Source organism: Xiphophorus hellerii, chromosome 7 (genome assembly GCF_003331165.1).
Source record: "Xiphophorus hellerii strain 12219 chromosome 7, Xiphophorus_hellerii-4.1, whole genome shotgun sequence".
Lineage (NCBI taxonomy): Eukaryota > Metazoa > Chordata > Actinopteri > Cyprinodontiformes > Poeciliidae > Xiphophorus > Xiphophorus hellerii.
The window spans coordinates 8395496-8413138 of NC_045678.1; the positions used below are offsets into that span (position 1 = coordinate 8395496).

The 17643-nt window shown below is 40.7% G+C and overlaps 1 long non-coding RNA gene across 1 annotated transcript; it reads left to right on the top strand.

Moving 5' to 3' along the window:
• Window positions 1-1953: 1953 nt before the first annotated feature.
• LOC116723384 (uncharacterized) lies at window positions 1954-2703 on the top strand. The gene is made up of 2 exons (XR_004339971.1): window positions 1954-2425; window positions 2505-2703. It is a non-coding gene; the product is annotated as an uncharacterized LOC116723384 (long non-coding RNA).
• The last annotated feature ends 14940 nt before the right edge of the window (window positions 2704-17643 follow it).

Genomic DNA, 17643 nt, shown 5'->3' on the forward strand with positions numbered 1-17643 from the left:
TTGAATTTGCTTACAACTTAATGTTATTTTACTCTATGATCAGCTTAATTACTTTCCATGCTTTCACAAATCAAGTGAAAGTTACACACAAAAATAAAACAGAATACAATAAGCTGAAAATACATGTATTATATTACATCATAATACATAGAAATAACCGATGACACTGCAAAATATTTTACATTCTTTAATATCTTCCTCCTGCTTCCTGTCTTGTAAATAAACACCATGATTTTCACACTGTTGTGAGACTTTTCTTTAGCATTGTGATGACTGTGAAATATAAATTTAATCTTTAAATGTACACATTTGTTAAATTTTTACTCTTCAGAAACCAACAAAATGTGTGTTTTTACACTGAGCAGGAGCCACAATGATCTTCTGTAATTCCATCAGATTATGCAGCATATCTTCTTCATTCCACACATTACATACACATTATTACATAAAAACATGCTACCATGACTTTTTTTTAACAATATTAGTTTCTGGACAGAGGAAATGAGCTGAACACATTCTTCAACAGGTTCAGTCCAGGAACAAGCTCATCATCTTCCTCTCCTGTCTGCAGCCAGACAGATTTCTCATCCTCCTCTGACCCACAGCTTTCCTGTCAAGCCTCAGATGTTCCATCTTCCACCTCAGTCATGGACTCTTCTGCTTCCACAAGTTTGTCTTTAACCACATCAGGAGACGCTGCTGCTCCCTTTGCCTCCACCTCCAACTTTTCTGTATCTAGAAGTCAGGTGAAGAAGCAGCCGGAGAGACTGAACAGGAACGAGGCTGGAGGTCCAGATGCTGTCAGTCCCAGATTCCCTCTGTGGGATTCTGCAGCATCTCTTCAACCTTTGCCTGACCCAAGAGGAGGTTCTGTTGTTGTGGAAGACATCCTGCCTGGTTCCGGTACCGAAGAAAAGTCACCCATCAGTCATAAGGACTGTAGACCTGTTGCCCTGACGTCCCACATCATGAAGGTCCTGGAGAGACTCCTGGTGGCCCACTTGAGTAAGCAGACCATCACATATCAGGACCCCCTGCAGTTTGCAGGGGGTCTTGATCAGACACCTGCTTCAACAAATCCACTGTCATCTGGACAAAGCAGGCAGCACAGTGAGGATCAGGGTCTTTGGTTCCCAGGTGCATTGAACACAATTCAGCCTGATCTGCTCTGTTAGAAACTCCAGAAGACACAGGTGGAGGCCTCAACAATCCCCTGCATCTGTGACTACCTGACAAACAGACCACAGTTAGTGAGACTGAAGGACTGTGTGTCTAACCAGGTGGTCAACAACATGGGAACACCACAGGGCACTGTACTCTCACTATTCATTTTCACTCTCTACTGTTCAGACTTCCAGCACAAGTCCGACTTCTGTCATCTACAGAAATACTCAGACGACTCTGCAGTTGTTGTGTATCAGAGGAAGACAAGAGGCTGAGTACAGAGATCTGGTGGATCACTTTGTGGCCAGGTGAGGGAACAATCATCTAACCTTGACTGTAAACAAAACAAAGGAGATGGTTGTTGATTTCAGGAGAAACAGGAAACCCTATTTCCATCATGGGAGAAGATGTGGAGGTGGTTCAGGAATATAAATACCTCGGTGTTCATCTGGAACACAGACTGGACTGGAGACGCAACAGTGAAGCCGTCTACAAAAAGAGACAGAGCAGACTGCACTTCTCCAGGAAGCTAAGATCCTTCAAGGTTTGCATCAAGTTGCTGCAGATCTTTAAGTCTGCTGCTGAGAGTGTCATCTCTTCTGCTATCATCTGTTGGTGCAGCAGCATCAGAGCCAGGAACCTCAAAAGGCTCAACAATCTGATAAAGAAGGCTGGATTGGTTCTGGTTCTGTTCTGGAGATGACTGTGGAACCTCTGGAGATGACGCAAAGAAAGATTCTTCATAAGAGTCAAGAAAGCTATGGACGACTCTGACCGTCCTCTTCATGAGTCTGTATGGGGAAAACAGAGTATCATCAGTCAGAGGCTTCTTCAGGTTTGCTGCAACACAGACAGCTACAAAAGATCTTTCCTGCTGACAGCAATCAGTCATCTGCAATAACTCTTTGAAGAATCTGAATTAATGAGCTGCAACTACATTTCATTTCCCTTTGGGATCAATAAAGTCAAAGCATGTTTGGGTAATTCTTGCACACTACTCAAAGTTTGATAGAAAAAAATATTGAACAATTGGAAGTTATGGTGGAAACATTTTTGTGGTTTCAATGAAATGAAACAAAAAATGTAAAAAGATAATGAAGTTTCGCTTTTCCTGTGCAGTTTCACCTGTTTGCAGCTCGTTTTGCTGTTTGCTGCGCGTTTGCAGTTGTCGGCCACAGTTTCTGATCAAGTCATTATCTCCTCAACCTTCACCATCATCTGTTACAACCAGTAGATCAGTAGATGGACAAAGTAACCTGCTGTAAGTGTTGGTCAACTCATGCTTGGTTTGTTATTGAAGGACCTGCTTCACATGGTCCTTCTTTATTCTGTGTCTTCAGGTGTCCCCCTGTTGCATCAGGAAACTTCATCTTGGGATTTCCAGCAGGATTTTCTGAGTCCCTTCAGTCCTCTGTGTCTTCTCTCTCCTGATTGGTCCAGTGCTGCTGGTGATGCTGGAGAATCATCACATAATAATACACACATTCCTTAATCTCTGTCTAAATAACAGATGATTAAAGTGAATTCCTGATCAAGTCATCATGTCCTCACCTTTTCCACAATCTGTTACAACCAGTAGATCAGCAGGTGGAGCGGGTCGTCTTCTTTAATTGTTGGTCAACTCAAGTCAAGTGACATGAGTTGACGGAGAAATGAAATAAAGAGAAAAGACAACAGAGTTAAAAAAAGTGAACATGGACAGAAGAAAGAACAGCTTTGAAATTTGACCTCAATTTCATCCATATTTAAAATTGCTAGCCAGCTAAAAATAGGTTTTTTACTTTTTTTTTGTTAACTGGGTTCTCTTATCTTCCACTGTCTGACTGGTGGTGTTGAAGGTGGAGGTTTACAGGCTGACGAGATCCAACCTGGAATGATCAGAGAATCAGAGATCTGCCACCAGCATGATGTGAAGGTAGAATGCAAAAACTTACAAACGGTGTGAAAAACAAGGGATCCAGAAGGCAGGAACCACATGGACAACGATGAAAGAATCCAGCGATGAGCAGCTAAAACCTGAAAGATTAAAAACTGGGAGGCTGGATTAGTAGAGGAACAGGACAGAATAATTTACTATATTGGAGAGCAGCGTGTAGGGAAGCACCACTATTACACCCTGAAACAGGACGGAGTTGAGAGGAAAACACAAAGACGAAGAAAAGCCCCGGTGCAAGGCGCTACCTAAGGCTTCCTCAGTCCTGCCAGAAACCTTAACATCTAAAATACTAAATTTAGCAGTGGAACGAAGAAAAGCCCCGGTGCAAGGCGCTACCGAAGGCTTCCACAGGCTTCCTAGAAACCCAATGGCTTTAATAAAAAACAGGAGAGAAATGATGATGTCCTAATGTGACTTCCCTAATAGGTCTTCAGTTTTTACAGATCCCAATCTAATCAGAGTCACTTGACAAGACGTAGTGAGGTCTAAAAAACACGTGTCTGGAACTCTCTCTTGCTGTAATTCCGCTAGATGTTGAAGGTATTGCTTCCTCTTCTGTGTCCTCTTCAGTCCCCATCCAGAAAAAGAAGTCAGGGGATGACAAAGTTGAATTTTCAAAGTGTGTTGATGGTGAAGGACTGAAAACAAGGGGTGACAGAATGGGATCTTCAAAGTGCGTCAGTGTTGAGGGACTGAGGACGGGGGATGACAGTCCAGGATCCTCACACCACGTCCAAGGTGAGAGACTGAGGACAGGTGGTAACACAATGGGATCTTCTTTTGGTAGGGAAAGGACAGGACACTATACTTGGAACATTTCTAATTTTTAAAAAAATGTGGCTGATGTTCTTACAGAGTTGAAGTGCATTAAACTGTCGTCTATTACTGATGTCTTTATAGTGGCTATGTGTAACATACTTCACCCTGAGCTTTAAACTTAAGCTATTTATTTATTGATAACAAGTTGAACAATCCTTTATGTTCTTCGCAGTGTAAGTTTACACTCCTGCGTGAGACGACAGAAGGGGAGCCGACATAAAAAAATGGCTTACATATACTGTATATATATATATATATATATATATATATATATATATATATATATATATATATATATAAAAAATAAAATTCCCTTCTCACCCACCGCGGGTGGTTCTTATCCTCTGAGCTCGGGTCCTCTACCAGAGGCCTGGGAGCTTGAGGGTTCTGCGCAGTATCTTGGCTGTGCCAAGGACTGCACATTTCTGGACTGAGATGTCTGATGTTGTTCCTGGGATCTGTTGTAGCCATTGGTCCAGTTTGGGGGTGACTGCCCCGAGGGCCCCGATGACCACAGGCACCACTGTGGTCTTCACCTTCCAGGCCCTCTCCAGTTCCTCCCTGAGGCCCTGGTATTTCTCTAGTTTCTCGTGCTCCTTTTTCCTGATGTTGTAGTCGCTTGGTATTGCTACATCTATCACAACGGCTTTCCTCTGTTGTTTATCCACTACGACAATGTCTGGTTGGTTCGCCATTACCATTTTGTCTGTCTGGATCTGGAAGTCCCACAGGATCTTAGCTCTGGCATTCTCCGCCACCTTTGGGGGTGTTTCCCACTTTGATCTCGGGGTTTCCAGTCCATATTCTGCACAGATGTTTCTGTACACTATGCCTGCAACTTGGTTATGTCGTTCCATGTACGCTTTCCCTGCCAGTATCTTGCACCCTGCTGTTATGGTTATGTGCTGGACTGTCTCAGGGGCCTCCTTGCACAACCTACACCTTGGGTCTTGTCTGGTGTGGTATATCTGGGCCTCTATTGCTGTGGTGTTTAGGGCCTGTTCCTGGGCGGCCAGGATGAGGGCCTCTGTGCTGTCCTTGAGTCCAGCTTTTTCCAGCCATTGGTAGGATTTACTGATATCAGCCACTTGGGTTATTTGCTGGTGGTACATCCCATGTAGGGGCTTGTCCTGCCATGATGGTATCTCTGGCACCTCAACCTCCATTCCCTGTTGTCTGAGATATTCACTGAGCACATTGTCTGTTGGGGCTTTGTCCCTGATGTATTTATGGATCTTAGTTGTTTCGTCCTGGACTGTGGTTCTCACACTCACTAGTCCTCTGCCTCCTTCCTTGCGGCTCGTGTACAGTCTCAGGGTGCTGGATTTGGGATGGAATCCTCCATGCATTGTTAGTAGTTTTCTAGTCTTAATATCAGTGGCTTTTATCTCCTCCTTTGGCCAGCTAATTATTCCAGCAGGGTATCTGATTACTGGCAGGGCATAGCTGTTTATTGCGCGGATTTTGTTCTTGCCATTGAGCTGGCTTCTCAGGACTTGCCTTATTCGTTGGAGGTATTTAGCTGTGGCTCCTTTCCTTGTGACCTCATCGAGGTTGCCATTTGCTTGTGGTATACCTAGGTACTTGTAACTGTCCTCTATGTCTGCTATTGTTCCTTCTGGGAGTGAGACCCCTTCTGTGCGGATGACCTTCCCCCTCTTTGTGATCAGCCGACCACACTTCTCTAGTCCGAATGACATCCCAATGTCCGTGCTGTAGATCCTGGTGGTGTGGATCAGTGAGTCGATGTCTCGCTCACTCTTGGCATACAGCTTGATGTCATCCATGTAGAGAAGGTGGCTGATGTTGGCCCCATTTTTGAGTCGGTATCCGTAGCCAGTCTTGTTGATAATTTGGCTGAGGGGGTTCAGGCCTATGCAGAACAGTAGCGGGTATATATATATATATATATATATATATATATATATATATATATAAAGGAACACATGAGAAAATATTGTTATTAAAGTTTAAAGTTTCAGCAGGGTGAAAGGCTGACAAAGTAACTGCAAACTGTTTTCAGGTCCGGCATTCTCCACACACTAAAAGGATTTTAAGTAATTTTTCCGTCAGTGTAGTTGCTTGACGCCATTTTGTGCAACTTAATTAGAGTACGAGCACAAATATATGAGTCAAAGTCAGTGTGTTCCATTAACTTGTGATGTATTTCAAAGAAAACTCTGCTGTTAGACAATTAGGGAACCGTTCTCCTCTTAGCTGTCCACAAGCTTGGCATTGCAATTACAGATCAAATGTCCATTTATAAAGGCTGCATGGCGGTTGTGTCACTTCAGAGATAAATGAGTGCATCTGTGGGTTTTCTCCAGGTCCACTTGTTCCTCTGCCTGGCCTGAAATATCCATCAATCCTCCAACAAGCTAAAAATACATGTTTGGTTATCTGACTATAAATATATAAATCTTACAGAGCCTTCTTTGCGTATATCCCAGGTTGAAATAGTCTACCTCTAAATATCAGATTTGCACTCAACACTGGAGCACTTTAAATCTTTACTGTAGGCACATGTTATTTTAATGGTCTAAAATGTCTTATTGTATCTTTTTAAAATTTCTATATTCATTGCATCCTTGTTGCGTACTTTATTTGTTTTAGTTGCTATATTGTTCGTGAAACACTTTGTGTGGTGTGAGTTCTCGGAAATGTCACATCAATGAACCTGACCTAAATGTTGCAGCCATTTTGTCTCATTTATTTTTCTGTGTTGGACATTCCAGACTCAAATGGCTGACTTCATGAGCAGAAAAAAATCTGTCTTAAATACTGTAGCCTGTAGCTATATTTAGCTTAGCTGCCATTAGCTTTAAAAAAACAGGACATTTTAGAACGTTTTGAGGTTATTTTATATTACTTAGTGGTAAGAATGGAAACAAGAATAACCAAGACAGACAAGCTCACCTTACTTGACCGTCAGTGATTGAAATACTCATTGGGATGAACTTTGAACAGTTCAAAACATAGGTGGATTTAGCTAACGTGTACTATACACTTAGGCCTGCTCTGTGTCAAACAGCTATTCATCTCTGCCCAGAACATAACCAACAGTGAATAGAGGTCTGTTAGACAAGATGACCGGAGCTAGTCGCCCGGTTACGTCTGTGTAGGGAACAGTTAGCTGCTCAACCACCTTCTTACAGTGTGTTTTCAGTTAGCACACGCTAGCTTGGAAAGTGCTTCACTACGCATTAGGCTAGCCCAGGCGACCAGCAACAAAGCTGCGTTTCTAAGCTCAGCTTCTTGACATTAACCTGTTTCCGTTTTGCTCATATTTTGAGTTATTTATCTTTGTACAGTTAGCTAACGGCCTTCCAGCTGAGGCAGATGTGATGTAGATCAGAGGGTCATTGATAGGTGTCTGTAAAACACGATGACATCCAGAGGAGGACCAGCACTGGCCACCCATAAGTTAAGGATCCAAAGGTTGAGTTAAGTTTTAAATTGATCTGGTTCACTGTAATTGATTGTAGGTTTGGATTTAGATGCCGAAACAGAATAAAAGGCACTTTAACAAGATAGTACTTCCTGGGCATCCAGAGTAATATTGCAACTAATTTGTTTTTCACATTGTGAACCCTGATCAGTTTGTTTTGTTTCCCAGCTGCATGCCTTTCTTCTCCCTCTGACTCACAACATCCAGTCCTTCAGGGGACTGTGCAGTAATTAGCTAAAGTTGTACTTCTTCTCCTAACCTGCTGCATTACAAACGTGGCTTTTTTTTTCTATTCTTTTTTTTTTTTTTTGCCATTCGCAAGTACATAAAAAAAAATAAAAAATTCCTTTTTCATCTCGCTCACGAGCGCTCCGGTGAGATCAGCGGCGCGTGGGCGTCGGAGCCAGAGATGTGTAGAATTACAGTCTGACTGTGTGCGGCTACGGAATCAGCCAGTCCAGAAAATAGCTGCGAGCTTTCAGGTTTCGAGCATCACAGGAAGAACTTGGCAACAACTTTCATCTCTGAATCCCTGTTTCCATTTCAGGTGGAGCCCTTGCCGAGCCGCCGGGCACTCACAACCGAGAGACAAATCAAGCTTCTGACGTGTTTTACCCAAAAATACAACAAACTGGTTTAAGGTTGCAGGGTTTCTCAACATGTTCCTGCTTTTGCTGTGAAACGGAGTGGACACTGAAATCACTAAACCAACTAAAACCTGCTTTTTCCTTTGTCTAATGAAGACTTCTGCTTAAGTTCAAAGTTTTTACTACAGCTATCAGTTTAGTATAGTAGGACTAACTCCTGGGAAATGGTATTCACTTTCATGGCACTGCTTGAACATTGTTAGAAGTTTGACAGTGGTGGAGAGTTAATCCAAGGTGCTTTTGATTTGAAGTTTTGTGAGTTGTTCAGAAATGCATTTGTGCCGCGGTTGGAAAACGAGCCATTTAGAAACGCAAAGCACAAACAGGCATCTAACTGCATAATTTATGTATCACCATTTTTTTTTATTACTCCACAGGCTTGGAAGGTTGGGAAACAAATGTGCTACTTTTATAGGAACTAACTAATCCTGTTACATAATACAAATTTATCTAATCTAAATGTATTTATAGCTGTCTGCAAGTGTCCCATTGTGCCATGTATCAAAGTAAACACATTCAAAAAACGAAATTATTTTCTATCCACCTATCTACAGTATATGTCTGTCTGTCTGGATATAAAAGCATGTTTTGTTTTAAATTAGTGAAAATGTCTTTTGTTGGGATATGATAAGGTAAAAAATAAAAATCAGTTTCCAGCTGAACATCTCCACATCTCGTCACAGTAAAACCACAACCTTCAGCGCACCTTATTGGGGTTTTATGGGCTGGAGCAACGTAAAGTGAAGCAGAGTTGTGAAGCAGAAGGAGAATGATAAATGATTCAAAATGACTTAATACATAAAAATCTGAACAGCATGGCATTGCTATTCAGTCAACACTTTCTTCTACATTTTGCTGCTGGCGCAGCTGGGGGGCCTTTCAGGGTTTGTCTCCAAAAGCTTTGCACGTGTGAGCTCAGTCGGATCAGATGGAGAGCATCTGTGAACAGCTGGTTTCAAGTCTTGCAACTGATTCTTAATAGGATTTAGATCTGGACTTTGATTGGGGTACCTAAAATGCTCCTGTTCTTTTTCCACTTATTTAGCGGCTTCGGCCCGGTGTTCTTCTAATGTCCCACAGTGTCCAGCTCCATTCATCTTCCTGTCAGCTCTTACCAGCTCCTTGTCCCTGCTAAAGAAAAGCATCACCGCATCATAAACCTGCCACCATCTTGTCTCGCCATGGGGATGACGTGTTCAGGCTGCGGTGTTGGTTGTCTCTCACAGTAGGTTCGAATTTGGTTTCATCTGCCTTTTTTGTAACATTTTCTTTATATGTGCCCTACACTAGCCATACTTTGTTTTTCACCCCGGCTGTCGGTGGATCCTTCAAAAGCCTTTAATTCATGTATCTAAAATCAAGGCCTTAAAATGTCTTAAATTCATTACAAGAAAAAAAAGTCTTATTGCAGGTTTTAAATTTTGTGGTAGCATGCTGGAATGATTTATCTCACATGTTCTATGTAGTTTATTTTTTCTTGTTTGAGTTTTCTGTCAGGCAAAGAGTCGGACGCCAATATCATCATTAAGTTCTGACTCGGGGCGGTTGAGGCTAACTAGCTCCTAACATATGCTAGCATGTTAGCTAGGGTATGTTTTTATCCTTGCTAGCTACTAAGGATAAAAGTACATCTATCACCAGTTTTCTGGATGATGCTTGTCTTTGGCTTTGGATCACTTCTATTGCAAACACGTATGATGCTACATTAATTGTGGGCAAAAAAAACTTGGCACTACTACTTTATAAAATATGTATATGTGTTTTGTACATTTCTGTTGTGATACAGGTCTTACATTTAACTCATAGTGGTATTAAAAATGTCTTAAAATGTCTGAAATTTGAGTTGGTGAAAACTACAGAAACACTGTCACCACTCTTCTGGTTTTTGGGCCAACTATCTGCAGAAAGCTATAGCTTTCTGCAGCTCCTCCAGAGTTACCACAAGTCTCTTGGTTACATTCTGTGCTTCAGGCTCTCCTCGCTCACATCAAGGCACTGTGGGCAGAGAAGCCTCGTAAGCAAAACAACTCATCAAAGAAAGTAGCTGAGCTTCAAACATAGAATGAAAAATAAATGAAAGCAAAGCTATAGCCTCTGAATAGTTCGGGCTTTGTGCTATATTACCTGTAATCCTCGCGAAAACATTCTCTCATTTTCTTCAAAGAGTAATTGTTCTTGGGAAAATGTGTGAAACATCCAGCGAACATTTGTTTCTCTCAGTCCTGACACCCGGATGAGTCATGCAAAGGGCTGGGTGGGGGGAACAAAATGAGGAAAAAATTGCACCATTTCCTTTTAAAGTGCTTACAAATGTTTCTTGGATGGGCCACTTGAGCCTTGAATTGGAGCAGAGTTTTCCTGAGTGTAACTTCAGCATCCGCTGGAGACACATGCATTCGAGCTCCATCACGGCCCCCCTGAAGCCCGGCGGTCATTCGTTCGGCCTTAACTCAGGTGGCGATGCAGCCACAGTCCAGACTGCTGCCGGTTAATTGCGGTTGAAAAAATGCCGTGCCCTTTCCCTGCACTTCAGGAACAAGGAGGGGTTAATGAAACTATTAATCCACATGGGACGTTCGGTGGAGTCCAACAGGCAAAGCCCATAAAGAAAACAATCCCAACGTTACTGTGACTTCTTGTGTGCCCTTTGCAAGCAGACAGATAATCATACTTTAAATGGTATACGAACTGCGCTGCCGATGGACCGGTGTAGAGGCTGAAAGCTCTGATTCAAGGTAGAAATTGATTTTTGGGGGGGTTTAATGGAAGGACGGCTGCCTTGACTTTCTAATAAACTCACATTATGGAAGTTTATTGATGTAAAAAGGTAAAGTAATCCACCGTGAAGGCAGCACTGTGCTTTTGTGGAGAGAGCATTACAGTTTTTAAGCAAAAGGAGTTCCACATTTTGAACTCAAATGAGTACACTGACAATTATGCTCTTGCTTTACCTCTCCTGTTGGGGTGAATCGAGACTTACCATAAATAGGAGCATGTTTGGAGTTATTTATCTTTGTACAGCTCCCTTTGATAGATTGTTGACCTGACCAAGTTGTGCTTGTATTTTACAAATTCAGCCACCTCCATCACCCCGAACAAGACAATCTTGATCTCTCCAGTATTGCTAGTAAAGTGAATGTTCTGGTGATTTTGCTCTGTTGTAACTTGGATAGCATGAAAAACAGTCTAAAATGAAAAACCTCCATAATATTCTTATATTTCTAACCTTTAGACTCTCTGAACTGAGGCGGCAGTCATTTGAAAAACATATATACTTCCTTACTTTTACATTTACCAGTCTGTCACATTTGTCGGAGGAAAATTTGATCCATTTCTCAGCTGAAGCTGGAAGAAGTTTGACTGGTTTCGTTTCTGTACCGCCTGTTTCTAGCGTCTCTGGGCTCTGACTCGGCCCAGGACTTTCTTCATTGCTTCTCAGCCGGTATTTTAGTTCTCAGGCGGATTTATTGTTTAAGGTCATTGTTGTTTTTATACAGATGGATCTTTCGCTTCATCCTTTGGCGAAACTAAATCCTTCTTAGCTCTTGTTTGGCGCGCGTGGCACGCTTCATGTGGTGCAGTTGCAGTGAAAAAAAGGATTTGTCTGGAATGGCACTTAATGCTTCCAAGTGTCACCTGCTGCATTCCTCAACAGTAGGCCATAAATGCAAATAATTATTGCCTTTATTTAGCCAGATTTTAAAAGCTTAATTGAGGTCTACAATCCCTCTATTTATGGATTCAACTGAAACCAGACCGACAATCTGACAAAACATAATTTAAATCAAAGGAAATCTCTAAGCCGCTCATGGACTAGTGGGTCCAGGATTTTTGCTCGGGACACAAAACCTAGAGATTGGTCTTTCTTTGTTAACAATCCAGCTATCCCCACCTCTTAGTAGCTTTCACACTTCAGGAATGGTATTGTTGGTGAGAGGCAAATTAAAGATAAAAGTTAAAGGTTCAGCGATGATATCAGCAAGCCCACCTTAAGAAAGAAAGGATCACGCTTATCTAGACCAGCAGATTTGCTTGTGTCGACATTTTTTTAAAGCTCTTCAAACCTCCGACACAAAGAAAGACATGAAGCTAAAAAACCCGGAGCGCCTCAGGCACAGAGGAGAGATGCTGACTGGAAATCCTGGGCTACTGAATCAGATTGAACAGATTCAAAGTGTTTGCTAAAACGGTCAAGAATTGCTGTTTTGACTGTAATGACATGACCTCTACCATAGGTCATAGGTCATTTCTATAAGTGGTAGATTTGATCACTTTGCATAAATTCTTAGGATTAGGTTAGAAAGCATGAAAAAAAAAAAAAAGCTCCCCATATGGCAAGACGTTATATTATTAGATCAGAATGTGGCAACAAACTGATTTTTGTGGAAACCAGCCAAACAAACATGCAACATTTGAACATCCGATACTTCAGTAACTGTTCTCACTTGTTTTTAGATTAGTTGGGATGCAACAGCAAAACTATATAATGTGGAAATTTTCTGGAAAAGATGCTAACAGCTTTTTTTTTTGTTGCTCAAACTACAGCTAACTTAAGAAGATTTGGGAGCAGTTCTCATTCTCAGTTTCACAATAATTATATTTATATATTTACGTATGAAACATTGTATTCATCTAAGATGTTTATTCAGCAACTTGTTCGCCTCTTGTCAGCATGGACAGCGGTGCAGATTTTCCCCAAAGCAGCGCGGCCGCAGTGTGTGTCCGCTGTCCGGCGGTAAGTGTGAAGAAGCATCTCTTCACCGTCTCATTTAGTCGACCCCGCGCGCACACCCACCCACACACACACACACACACACACACCCCTCTGCTCCAGCTTTCTCATTAAACTGTTGTTATTCCCTCCCTGTTTCATGTCGAGTTTCCAGGCGGCTGCACGTAAGACACGTCCAACGGCGGCGAGCTCGTCTCAACGATCGCAAACTGAGTAAAAAGGTTGCAGAGTTCCCTCCGCTGTAGTGACAAGGAAGAGAAAAGAAAAGGGAAAAAAAAAACTTTCTAACAAAATCAAAAACACTGTAGGAGGAAGGTGTAGCAGTGTCAAGAATCGTTTTTCATGCAGCTTGATCCTTGGAGACAGAAATAGAAATATTTCCTCTACATGTTCTATTCAGATAAAAAAAATATATATATACAGTGTTGTTCAGGTGTGAATTTCAGACAACCTAACCATCGGGGGATTAACACCTGAAAAGGCATTTAAGAAAGACAAAAAAGTGTTTATCTCCACAAAGTCTTTGTTTTGCTTTTTAATCTTTAGCTCTGCGCGTGTCATCTGCTGAGATATCCACGTTGAAAACACTGTGGCGGAAATAATGACTGAACATGAAGTAAATATATCTGAAAGGGGCTAGCTTTGGAACCAACGTCACTGCATATGACGCGTGTGTCAAATGTGTGTATCTGTTCATTTTGTGTAAATCTTGAGGATTTGTGAAAAACTGGAAGTACTTATTTATGTAATTTGGAGTCTAAAGGGCCACATAAAAAGCTACAGCGGGCCAGGTTTGGCCCCCAGGCCTTGAGTTTGACACATGTGCATTAGATGCTGACAGATTACATTCTGGTTTCTTTCATTTTCCTGTTTCATTCCTGTTTAATACACATAACCTAAACTAATCTGTTTTTATTCATTCATGTGCCACCAAAATCTGGCGCACTCTTAAAAGATATGTTATTTTTTTTTTCCAACACATCTTGTGTCGTTTTCTACACTTTATATTCTACTTAAACAACTGGACACTCGGAGTATGTGTTAAACCATCGACCAATCACGTCGCTTCTTGGGTTTGGAGTTCTGGAACTTTCCACATACCATCGACCAATCACGTCGCTTCTTGGGTTTGGAGTTCTGGAACTTTCCACATACCATCGACCAATCGCGTCGCTTCTTGGGTTTGGAGTTCTGGAACTTTCCACATACCATCGACCAATCGCGTCGCTTCTTGGGTTTGGAGTTCTGGAACTTTCCACATAAAAAAAAAAAAAAGTCAAGGACGTCGGTGCAGCGGGAAGTAAGAAGGTAAATGAATGTTTTATCCGATAAACTGTCAATAAAGTATAAGTAGAATTTCTTAATGTGGATATTGATTAGTGCTGTTTAGTCAAAGTCAGTCTGTAATGACTCGTATCGCTTTGACATCAGTCACCTGTAAACTCCTAATTTAATCGTGATTTTGTTTCATCGCACTGGGAGCTAATTCAACCGACTGCTTACTTATACCGGCGATTGGTAAACAGGCTTCAGGCTAACGGTAGCAAAAATGAACATTTAGCATTTGCTACTCCGATAGCAAGAGAGGGAACTCTGCATTCGGATCTTTTTTTTTTTTTTAGCTCGTCTGCTCAGCATATTATTTAAGCACATCACTTATTATAAATCCAGACACATTTATCCAAATATTTACATAAATCAAGCAGACAGTTACAAAAATAAGAACTCTAATAAAATGTAAAAGCTGTTAAAGACCTGCTATGAGACATCTAAGTTATTAAAAGTTTGTTTTATGCAGCTATTTTATTATGGTGCAGATTAAACACAGACCAATTAGATTGTTTAATCAATAAGCTTTCGTTGTGCCTTGGAAAGTGATAGCTATTTTATTGTAAGAAGTGGATCTAATTTTCTATTATTTTAGTAGCCCTGAACCGTATTCTTTACAGTGACACTCATATCCCTTTCATGCACTTTTATTTTCTTAAGACATAAAAAAGGTAGGAAAACATTTTTTGTAAAAAAAAAATTTTTTATTTTATTTGTTTTCGGTGATCAATCGTAATTTTCTCCAAATACAAAGTTGTTATTTGAAAAATACATCAGTAGTGTTGATCTTTAGGGGTTATCTGATGTCACAGTAGTTTTTTTTTTTTACAGTCTACAGTAGAAGGAGGAATCGGGTCGGTCTTCATGCTTTTTAGTCTGTCGGCCATATTGGATTTAACAAAAATAATTTCTTGCATTTGCAGCTGATGGTCAGTAGTTGATGGTGTATTTTATGATGCGTTGGTGTCCACCTCAGTGGTCTGTGTGCTTTTATAACACAAAAATCCACAAGAAGCAGAAGAAAATGGGTTTCAGACAGCTGTCCACTGTGGTGACCACTATGCATGAAAGGGTTTAATATATTTTAATAACATATGTAAAATTGTGATTTGTTGTGACATCAACTTGGTCTCAGTCTCAATGATTATATTTTTGGTACCTTGTAGCATCTTAATATGACAAGCTTTTTTACTCTTATTTCGCTGTTCATATTAGTCTCGATGTTTGCAGTTTTCTGGAGCGCATTCACAGGTTATATTAATATTACCTGTGGATATAGGTAATATATATGTAATATTAATATTACCTGAGAATTAATATATCTATATTGTTGTGTAACACGTGGGTGGGGTATATATAAGTCCTGTTGGTAAAATTCTGCCACATTCTAAGACAGTTCCAGAAGTTACAGATCAGAGTCGACAAAATGGAAAAAGGATATACTGCAGAGGAGATCTGCAGGTTTTAGTCAATGACTATGCAATACCTGTGATCCAGGAATTTATTTATCAAATTCCAGAGGAAGATTGGGAGGATTTTGAATTGTTACACCTGGATGAGAGCATCAGAGAGAGGACCAAACACGTGTTGCGCTACCTGACGGAGGTTTTTTCTGATTTCGTTTTGGACTTACTTGAGTACTTCAAGTACAAATATGGCGACTTAAAAGCCATATTTGGAAACCTGGTTTCTCATGCCTTTGCCCAGGCTATGGGGATCGAAGAGAACTTTCAGGCAGAGTGTACTGAGGTATTTAACATGCTTTTCTTGAAGCATGTTATATCTGTGGTCACGTCTCCTATGGATGATGAAGACCCCATAGCGTTTCTCAAGCTGGATTTAGGGCTCAATTCTTTGGTGGAACCTGTTATCAGTATTGTTCAAGAACTGATAATGATGAGACGTAAAATTGAAGAACTGAGAAAGTCCTATGAGGAACAGAGAAAAGACACAATATGACTTTTTGTGAAGTTGTTGATGTGTCAAGGCATCAGGGAATCCAAGACATGTTGCTCTCTTGAGTACCTGAAAGAGGCACAGGAACGCGTTGTCAAGAAAATCTGTGGTAACATTGAGGGACAGCCAATCGAAATCCAGCAGAAATGGCTTCCAAGCCTGACCAAAAAGGTTTTCAGGGACTTAACTAAAACCTTGGGCTGTTCTGCTGGATGGACTCTGGCTTTCATGGAGCATCAGGTAGTCGACGACATAATCGTGTTGTGTCTTGTAAGTCAGCTGGAAAAGCACCAGAAAAAGAGGGGCAGTATTATTACAAGGCTTTTTTCTGGTGCTGGTAAAATCTTGGCAGGGTATTTCACTAAATGACGGCCAATAGTGTCATACCTCTCTGTGCCTCCGTCGGTCCTGTCATCGAGACGCTACTACTAAAACCACTGCCACAGATTTGACAGTTAAGGCATCAGAAGATATTGTTGCTTTGGAAATAGTCTATGTTCCTGATAAGAAAATGAAGCTGCACTTGGAAGCTTGCTCCGGGGATACAGAAATGAACAGAAAAAAGACATCAGAAGACTTTGATGCTTTTGAAAGTGTCAATGTTCCCCATGACCAAATGGACCTGGATGTAAAAGCAGGCTGTTACAGCGAGGAAATGATGAATTTTGAGGATTCTTCTTCATCAGAAGAATCCTCTTCAGTTGATGAAAACTCAAGATACGAAATTCAAAATGACACTGATGATTTCGACAATGTGGATGCTAAAGACATGGATGCTTCCTCTAAGGATAAGGAAGCTCATTCTGAAAGCACAAATGCTATGTGGACACATTTTAAAGAAATCTATGAGTTTTCTTCATCAGAAGAATCCTCTTCAGCAGAAGAAAACTCAGAAGATGAAATCCAAAATGAAACAGCTGATTTCGACAGCATGGATGCTAATCTTGACCCAGCCATGTACTTTTGAAAATTTTCCAACTAATTCTTCAACTGTTGGATGAATGCCACAATACATTGCATTATGAACTAAAAGGTTTGTGGCTCAGTTTTCCGAAGAGATATCTGTACTAAAACATTGTTTTTATTTTTTTAGCACTGTAAAAAATTTACACATTTTTTGTGTTTGATAAACAGTTTGATGCCTTTTTGGCTCACCATATGAATGTTTTCTGCATGTTTATTCAAATATCAGAAGTGAAGAAAATGTTTTCCTTTTTGTGTCGTATAAGGATATGTAATTTCATCCAACTTATTTGTTATACTTTTTCCATTTCTTACTTTTATAAATTGTGGGGTACTTACTACTTTATACCAACATTATACTTTTAATATCGAAGCAACACATAGAGAAATTCCTGTTAGTTTATTACTTAGCAACCCAGATCAATAATCAAACATGGAGAACCAACATTTAGCTAAATTTAGAACTCAACCCACCACTGAAATGAGAATTTTATACCAGTAGTCCAATTAGGAACTAAACGTACTAAGAAATATGTCAACATGTTCCACGATTATTTTTTTCTGTGTTATTTTAAATGTCTAGCAACTAGAGAAATTGATCAATTAGTTATTCCGTCTTCTGTTCTTAAACAAAAAATGCTGTTCACAT